This window comes from Bubalus bubalis, chromosome 3, assembly GCF_019923935.1.
Source record: "Bubalus bubalis isolate 160015118507 breed Murrah chromosome 3, NDDB_SH_1, whole genome shotgun sequence".
In the NCBI taxonomy this organism is placed as follows: Eukaryota; Metazoa; Chordata; class Mammalia; order Artiodactyla; family Bovidae; genus Bubalus; species Bubalus bubalis.
This window is the reverse complement of record NC_059159.1, coordinates 95733964-95743388: the sequence shown is the minus strand read 5'-3', so window position 1 is coordinate 95743388 and position 9425 is coordinate 95733964. Positions and strand designations below refer to the sequence as shown.

General features: G+C 33.9%; 1 pseudogene; it reads right to left on the bottom strand.

Annotated features, from left to right (window-relative positions):
• Positions 1 to 4546: 4546 nt before the first annotated feature.
• LOC112584091 lies at positions 4547 to 4644 on the bottom strand (annotated as a pseudogene).
• Between the last annotated feature and the right edge of the window lie 4781 nt (positions 4645 to 9425).

Genomic DNA, 9425 nt, shown 5'->3' with positions numbered 1-9425 from the left:
CTGTTAAATCATGTTGAATTTTGTGACGTTACATTAACCTTCTCTAAGAAAGTGCCTGTTGAAATTCTTTTTGGAATTTAAAAACAATTTTAAACAACCCAATCTCTTTGACCTCTTTAGGTTTTATTTAACACAATCTCCCTGTTTCTTAAAATACTTCGAATCTTGGTAGAATTATCTGAACTTTGACAATCATGACAGAATGCTTTAACATCCCAATACAGACTAAGTGATACCTAGCTTTACTTGTGGCAAACAAAACTAAACATTTACTCCTAAAGAATACTGTTGTTTTAAATGTAAGTATCAAAACTTGACAAATCTTCAAGTAATTCTACAAATATGCTTGACCAGTTTGATATTTTTGCAGTGGACCATTGTTTTTCTCTTTTTTTCTTTTGGGGTGTGATGTAGTGAATACTAACTCTTTGCAAAATATGTTACTATTTTTCTTAAAGAAAAAAATAATGTATATTTTCAGCTCTTTATAATATGAGATGTCAAAGGTTGTTTCAGTTAATATGAGACAATTGTTGAAGACATTTGTGTATGATTTAACAGGCTCTTTTGACAGAGTGAATTTGATATAGTTTTGATGTTAATAAATATTCTTTACTACCTCATTTGTATAGGACACTGAACAATTTTATATAGTTTTTAATGTATACTTGGAGTGCACCTTCTTGTATAGTTTGAGTAGATTGAATGAGAAAATGAATCAATGCCTTTAGCAGCAGAGTACTGAGCATGGAGAAAATAATTTGCAAATATTAGCTAGCTAACATGAGTCTCATTAGTCATATTACAACATGTTGATCTTTCACTAAACAAATTTCTAATTAGATTAATTATTGTATATAGTTTTGTTAAATATTTTGGGGCATTGTGTCTATAGGCTTTTTTAATCCTGCTATTTCTTAATTATCCATTAGTCTTTTTCTTTTCCTTTATTTGCACTAAAATTCTAGTCAATTCTTAGTGTTTTCCATTTTTGGCCACTAGTCTCAGTGATAATTTATATCTAATTCCGTCAAAGACATCTAAAAGTGTAATGTAATTTGACTTTCATATCCTAAAATTTTCTTTGAATTTTGAAATACAATCTTGTTCACTGTTGAAAATCAATATCTTAAAAGCCTTAGACTTCATAATCTGAGACCTTGTTCCATGTGGAATTTAGAATGTTACACTTCTTAAAGTGAGAAGTTACATACTGGCTAATTTGTGTTACTTGAAGTTGTTGTCAAGTACAAGACAGTAAATTGTTAGGCTACCAAAGTAATTAGCCACTGTATTAGGTTTTGCTAGGCTATGGTGCATAGAAGATTAAAAAGCATTTGTGAACAGAATTGAGTCTGCAGCTGCTCTGTAGCAACCCATACAAAATTCACTCACTATCTTGAAAGATTAGGATGGGGTACATGTCTCTGGGGTGAATGCTTTTGAAAAATAATTCACATTCACAGTCCTCCCATATTCAGGAAGCCTGATTTCTCACAACGATCTTTTGAGTGGCAGTACTTGAACTTCCCATTCCAATACTAATGATTAATGTATAAGAGTTGCACAGTTTAATATCATTTTTTTTCTCCCGAACTTCTTGGATCCTGATTTCAGTAACTGATTTAACATATAAATTGGCCCAAACTTGGCAAAAATCAAGAATATTTAACAGGGCACAGATGGTGCAGCAGAAAGCAATATCCAGAGATTTGGTGACTCGAGTGCTCTCTAACCTTCCACCAGCTGCTTTAGCTCAAGTGTGAATAAAGACCTTTTAAGAATCAATGAAATTGTGTTATGTTGTGCCTAAGTAGTGCCCACCCAACCAAATTGACACCGAAAACAGAAACAACCATATGGTTTTAAGCGTATTAGAGAAAAGTAGGCTGCAGCTTGATACTTAAGATTAAGTATGTTAAAATACTACTGCTGATTTCTTGTGCACTGCATATGTCTAAGAAGAATCTTATATGAAAAAATATACTCAGCTCTGAATCTCTTAGTTTTCTGATTTAAATGTACAAGAAGGTAAAACAGACAACCACTGCCCAAATCCAGAAGACATGCTACAGATTACTTTAGGAATTGAAATAAAACCACAGTCAATATATTTTTAATATATTTGGGCCCTGGTACAACATGAATGGAAGTGAGATTTCTTTTTTTTTTTGTAATATCCAGAGATGCTTTCTATGGCTCCTTTAGTTTGCAGAAAATGATGACTGATTTTACACACTGATTATCCTTAACATGTGAAATTTTATCCATTTCAGGTAGCCAAAGACCTCCTGGGATGGGTTTCATTTTCAACAGGTAATATAAAATAAATGGATCATATTTCTATAAATATTCATTAAAACTCAAGTGGCTGTAGCTAATATAGAATGTTTTTCTAGCCTAGAATATAAAAATACTTAATTTAAATGAGATTTTATATTTTTCATGACATTTTATTAATCACAAAGAGTAAGCATTTGAAAAGAACTTGTTAAAGTAGCAGGAAATAAAAGAAGCATTATTAAGACCAAAAATATGAATTGAAGTGAACCTCTTCAATAATATGTGAAGAGAATTATTTAAATATCTATACTACACATTAGTATATTTCACTAAAAATGTAAATCTTAAAAATTAAATGGTTTAAATTACCTGTCATTATAATTGTATACATACATGGTGATTTATCATAACTGTATATTTTAAGTCAATTATTGTTGGATATATTTAAGAAAAAATTCATTGAAATTTGCCCTGTTCCAAGTTGGATTATCCTATATGTCACCTGTAAGAGTAAAATATTAAAACTCTTTAAATGACTATTTGATGTCATATATATTTTATATATTTTTAGTTGAATGCCTGGTCATGCTTAGCCACTCAGTCATGTCCAGCTATTTGTGACCCCATGAACTGTGGCCCACCAGGCTTCTCTGTCCATGGAATTCTCCAGGCAAGAATACTGGAATGGATTTCCATTTTCTTCTCCAGAAAAAGGTCCCGACCCAGGGATTGAATCCAAGTCTCCTGAATTGCAGGCAGATTCTTTACCTTCTGAGCCACCAGGGATTCCCAGTTGAATGCTCTATTGAAATATAACTGTGAAGCCTTAGTATGAACTTTATCTTCAAGCAGAATAGTAAAGATACATTAAGATAAAGCTTCAGAAATTTGGAAGCAAAAAAAGGCACCAATGACAATCTTTCAGTGTGTTTATTTGGGATTTTTACCTTAATTATTTTAAAAGTACCTAAAAAAGATTTCTTGCCTGGAGAATCCCAGAGACAGAGGAGCCTGGTGGGCTGCCCTCTATGGGGTCGCACAGAGTTGGACACGACTGAAGCAACTTAGCAGCGGCAGCAAAAACAATTATGTAATGAAATATTTGGGACTAGACTAGGTGAGAAAATAGAAGAGACAAAAAGTAGAATTAATCTCAAATTTTTATTGGAAATTAGACAAGTAAATCAAGAGTTATTGAGGAGGAAAAAGAGCCAAATAATAGATAGCTTAAGTGCTAAAGACAAAACAGGCTGTCATCTAGGATGCTGATTCATTTGTGTGATTAAAAAGAAAAAAAGAAAGCTTAGTCAGCTGCTACAAGGATGGATACTCTTGCAATTTTCATTCACTTTTTAGATATAATCCTATTATCAGACTCAAAGTACATTGACTGAAGTGGGGGTTCTTGAGGAAGACATTGTCCCAATGCCCTTTAATCCTTCCTCAAAGATACCATTGGGAAAAGAGAAATATCAGGCATTTTGCATCTGTTATATACAAAGTCCCACTAGCACTGATCCTGAATTGCTATTATAGCCTCCTTATTGGAGGGAGCCTTTTGGGTTGAGGTAATGCATGGAATTCTGGCATAAACATCTCCCATTTGATACAGCAGGTACACAGATCCCATTTGTGTTTATTTACCTTGCACTTTAGTGCATAATTAGAATGGACACATAGTGGTAGAAGGGTCCTCATGGTGGCTTCCTAACTTGATAGGTATCCTATCCTTTTCTTCCAATTTAATAAATCATAAGTGATACTTTGTCTTGAGAAAAATTGTTGAAATCTTCAGTGCAATTCTCTTGAAATTATGAAGAGGTTTGTGGTCCCTATTATATAGTCTTCATTTCACCTCTGTCATCCCTGCTTAAAGAATGACCCAAATGTAACTCAGTAAATTTATTCAAGTGGTATTTTCAGCAGTTTTGTCCTATATGGTATATTTAGATAAATTTTTAAAGATTTCCACAAGTTTTCCATTTGTACCATTCTTCCAAGTGATCAGAGTTACTTGATTTCAGTTTAATTCAATTATATCCCTTCCACCTTGGAAAAGGAAGTGATTTGTTCTCACAAAAATTGACAACTCATCCAACTATAAATGTTTGCCAGTAGCAGTGGCAAGTCTTATAGAAAATTATATTTACTGCCATAGACAGTAACATGATATAGTTCTTTTTATGTCTTTGGTGGCACTTGTAATGCCTCTTCTTTTATTTCTGAATTTATTTATTCGAGTCTTCTCTCCTGCTTCTCTCTCAAATACTTTATTATTTTGTTTGTCATCTTTGTGCAGGGCTCATGTTAATCTTCTGTGTATCATTCTGATTTTACTATATGTGCTGATGAAGTTAATATTTCTCTTTTTCTTGGTTAGTCTAGCTAAAAAGGCTTGTTATTTTTTATTTTCTCAAAAGATTAGCTCTTAGTTTCATTGATCCTTACAATTGTCTTTCTAGCTCTGTTTAAATTTTTATGCTCTAATCCTTTTACTGCTTTCCTTTCACTAACTTTAGAGTAGCTTGTTATTTTTGTTCTCTGTTTTCCTTCCTGGAGATGTAAATTAGACTGTATATTTGATTTTTTTTTAATAAAGGCATTTATCACTATAAACTTCCTTCTTAAGACTACTTTTAATACATCCCTTACGTTTTAGTATGTTTGTTTTCATTTTAACTTGTCTTGAGATATTTCCTAATCTCTCTTTTGATTTCTTCTTCAAGCCAATTGTTGTTCAAGATTGACTTGTTTAATTTCTATATATTCATGAATTTACCAGTTTTATGTATGTCAGTTAGGTCCATTGGTCAATGGTGCTTTTCAAGTCTGCTGTTTATTATTTATTTTTTGGTCTGGATATTATATTCATAATTGAAAGATAATAAAAGTAATAAAATATAATAATAAAGATAATAAACAACAATAAAACTCCTACTATTATTGTATTGGTATCTCTTTTTCCTTTTGGTTTTGCCAAATTGCTTTGTACATTTAGATGCCATGATGTTGGGAGAATTATACATACATATTTATAATCGTTGTGCCTTTCCAGTGAATTGATCCTTTTGTTGTTGTTGTTGTTATAGTCACTAAGTCATGTCTGATTCTTTGTTACCCCTATGGACCATAGCCTGCAAGGCTCCTCTTTTCATGGGATTTCCCACTCAAGAATACTGGAACGGGTTAGGATCTTCCTGACCCAGGGATCAAACCTGTGTTTCCTGCATCTCCTGCATTGGTAGGTAAGTTCTTTACCACTGAGCCACCAAGGTCATTATATAAGGTCCTTCTGTATCTCTGTGACAGTGTTTGACTTAAAGTTAAGTTTAGTTTGATATAAGTAATAACAGTCCGGTTCTCTTTTGGTTCCTATTTGCATGGATTATTTTTTCTATCTCTTCAATTTCAGTTCATATGTATTCTTATAACTAAAGAGTCCCTTCTGTAAACAGCATATAGTTGGCTCTTGAGATTTTTGTTTTGTTTTGCTTAAAAAAATTCTTTCAGATAGTCTGTGTCTTTGCATAGGGGAGTTTTATTCATTAATATTTAAAGTAATTGTTGATAGAGAATGCCTCGCTAGTTCCATTTTATTTTTTTCTGTCTTCCTTATAGTATTTGTCCCTTTTTCTCTCTGGCTGTTTTTGTATTTCATTGATTTTTTCTGCATTGGTATACTTTGATTCTTTCCATTTTTCTTTCATGCATATTCTATTGGCATTTTCTTTCTCATTATAATGGGACCTACGTAAAACAGTCTATGGTTATAACAGTGTTTTAAGCTGATAACCTGATGACATATGGTATATAACCTTTGCTCCACTTGCTTTTTGTCTTTGTTGGTCATTATATTATAATGTGTCTTGATATAAATTCCTCTTATTGGTAACCTTCGGGCTCCTAGATTTAGAGATTCATTTTTCCTTTCCAAGATTTGGGAAATTTTGGACCACTATTTCTTTGAATAACATTTTACTACATCTTTGTCTTTTGACCCTCTTATGGCATTCCATAAGTCTCTTTAGCATTTTTCATTCTTTTATTGTTTTTCTTATTGTTGTTAGCTCCTCTTATTGGATAATTTCCAATGTCTTTTCTCTGAGTTTACTGATCCTTTTTTATGCTTGATATAGTCTTCTGAGAAGCCCTTCTAGTGAATTTTCTAGTTCACTTATTGTGTCCTTCAATTCTATGACATCTGCTAGGTACTTTTTAATATTTTCTATCTCTGCTAATATTCTCAGTTTGTTCATGTGTTGTTCTTCAGACCTCACTGAATATGTTTATGATGGTTATTTTAAGTTTTATTTCAAGTAGCTTATATATCTCCATTTCATGAGGGTCAGTTTCTAGAAATTCATTGTGTTCCTTTGCTTGGAACATATTTTTATCATTTTTTCATTGTCTTTGATTCCCTATATTGGACAATACAGTTGCTTTTCTCATTCTTCTTGTACCGGTCTTGCACAAGTTAAGACCCAAACTAGTTGTCCCAGTCAGAGATTCTGAGCAGCCTTTCAAAACTTCATGCCAGTTCAAACTGTCATATTGTTCTCAGTGGCCCCCCAGGCATCTAGTGCTAGGTTTCATCAGTGCTCTAAGACATGACAGAATCCAATAACTGAGAAAACTACCAGAAAAATCAGAGTATTGGACACACAATGTTGTTTCTTCTCTTGGAGAATCTGGGGACTGGGTTTCATTTTGCCTGAGCTGGGATGTGTCATGTGGTATGTGTTAGTTTGACAGTTTAGGCAACAGTTTTTGTCCTCAATGGTCCCTAAGATCTAGAGTATCCCTGGTCTCATCAGAGATAAAAAACAGGTGAGACAGAAGTAAGTGCCTCAGGAAGCCCACAGAATCATCATAATGTTGAACCTATGGTCTAGTGCTTTCCTTCCATCCTGAGGAAGAAATTGGGAACTGGAAGTATCTTTTAAATAACATGGTGCTGTGCCCTGTTAGGACTAATGATGAAATATCACTGCCAACTTTGATGTGGCTCAGTCTGTGCTCACCCAGCATTCATAAACCTTTCAGTCAGTTTCTGGATTTCTCCCAAGGGAAACTGTTCTGTGGATCATCACTGAATATGTGTGCCCATGAGGGGAAGATATTGTCAGGACTTCCTATTTACCATCTTGCTGATGTCCCAAAATATATTTTATGTCATAAATATTTTAAAGATCCAAGTAGCATATAGACACACACAAATCAATATTATTAAAATAATTCAAGAAGTGTTTAATAGACTATTTTATTTACAAAGTACAAGTGAGTGAAAGTGTGAGGAATAGTGTTAAGTCACAGAGTTAATAAGAAGGAGCTGTAGCTCCCTGTAGAGCAGAAGGAATGAAGGGAAGACATGGATATCAGAACCTGGAAAAAGAGCAAAGTGGAGAGGATAGAGAGTATAATAGGCTAAATAATGTCCTCCTGCCAAAAGATCCACCTTCTAAACACTGGAACCTCTGAATGTTGCCCTGTATGAGGAAAACAAACAAACAAACTTTACATATGCAATTAACTTAAACATCTTGAAATAGGAAGAATATCAAGGATGATAAAGTGGGACCTTAAACATTATTACATATATTATTATAAGAGGGAGGAAAAGGGAGATTTGCAACAAAATAAGGTAAAGTGATATGATTACAAAAGCATCAGAATTATACAATGACAAGCCAAAGAATGATGGCAGTCATCAACATCTGGAAGAGGTTAAAAATGGATTCACACATAGAGCTTCTGGAGGACACGTGGCTCTGGCAACCCCGTGATTTTGGCCAAGAGATACTGATTTTAGACTTAAGACTTTTAAAACTATGAGGGAATACATTTCTGTATTTTTTAAATCCCAAATTTATGGTAATTTATGTCATCTGCAAGAAACTAACAGTGTAAAGGGAAGAGAAAATAGAGGATAAAAAGTATAAAGCTGGAAACAGAGTGGAAACATAATTGACTTTGGAACCAGAAAGATTTTATTTGAATTTCAGATTCCAAACATAACATTTCTGTAACCTAGTTGTTAGCAAGATAGTGGTAGTTTTCAGTTTAGCAGTATTTCTTACAGCCTATGGGATTTGCCATGTATATTGTTTAAAGATATTTCTGGCACTTTTGTTAAATAGTGGCCTCTATCATGCAAGACACTTAATAGAAGGCAAAGTAGAAGATATTGGCATAACAATTATGGAAAGGATAATTGAAATTATGCCATATGACGAATTGAAAGAACTGGCACCATATGTTACTAGAAGCAGTGAGTAGAAGCAACAAAACCATAGTAGAAACAATATATCCAAAGTGATAATGACAGATAAGGGGGAATATTCTAGAAAAGTGTGCCAGGCATTCAGGAATATGTGTCCAGAATATCAAAACTGACAGAAACAAGTCCACTTGAATGTTCAAACATAGGGGTTTAAAAGATTTTTAAAATTCCTTAATGTAGGTAAGAATTAGTTCCTGATCTTATTGTAAGACTGTGGTTTAAAAGTGTGTGAGTCTACAGGGCAAGAAACTGGAGGTAAAATGCTGTGCAGCTTTGGTGGCTTTATCAGTCTGGAGAGTAAGTGTTATGAGAAAGCACTACTCCATATATATACCTATTTCATATTCTCCTTTACACCATAGTGAAGTGAAAGTCGCTCAGTTGTGTCCAACTCTTTACAACCCCATGGACTGTATAGTCCATGGAATTCTCCAGGCCAGAATACTGGAGTGGGTAGCCTTTCCCTTCTCCAGGGATTGTCCCAATTTAGGGATTGATCGAACCCAGGTCTCCCACATTGCAGGTGGATTTTTTACCAGCTGAACCACAAGGAAAGCCCCCTTGACACCATAAGTATTCTTTATTTGAGGGAATAGATTCAATAGACTGAGTGCCTGAAGAACTATTGATGGAGGTTCTTAACATTTTATAGGAGGCAGTTATCAAAACCATCTGCAAGAAAAGGAAATGCAAAAAAGCAAAATGGTTGGCTGAGGAGGCCTTACAAATAGCTGAGAAAAGAAGGGAAGTAAAAGTCAAAGGAGAAAAGGAAAGATCCCCATTTGAATACAGAGTTCCAAAGAATAGCAACGACAAATAAGAGAGCCTTCCTAAGTGAACAATGCAAAGAAATAGAAGAAAA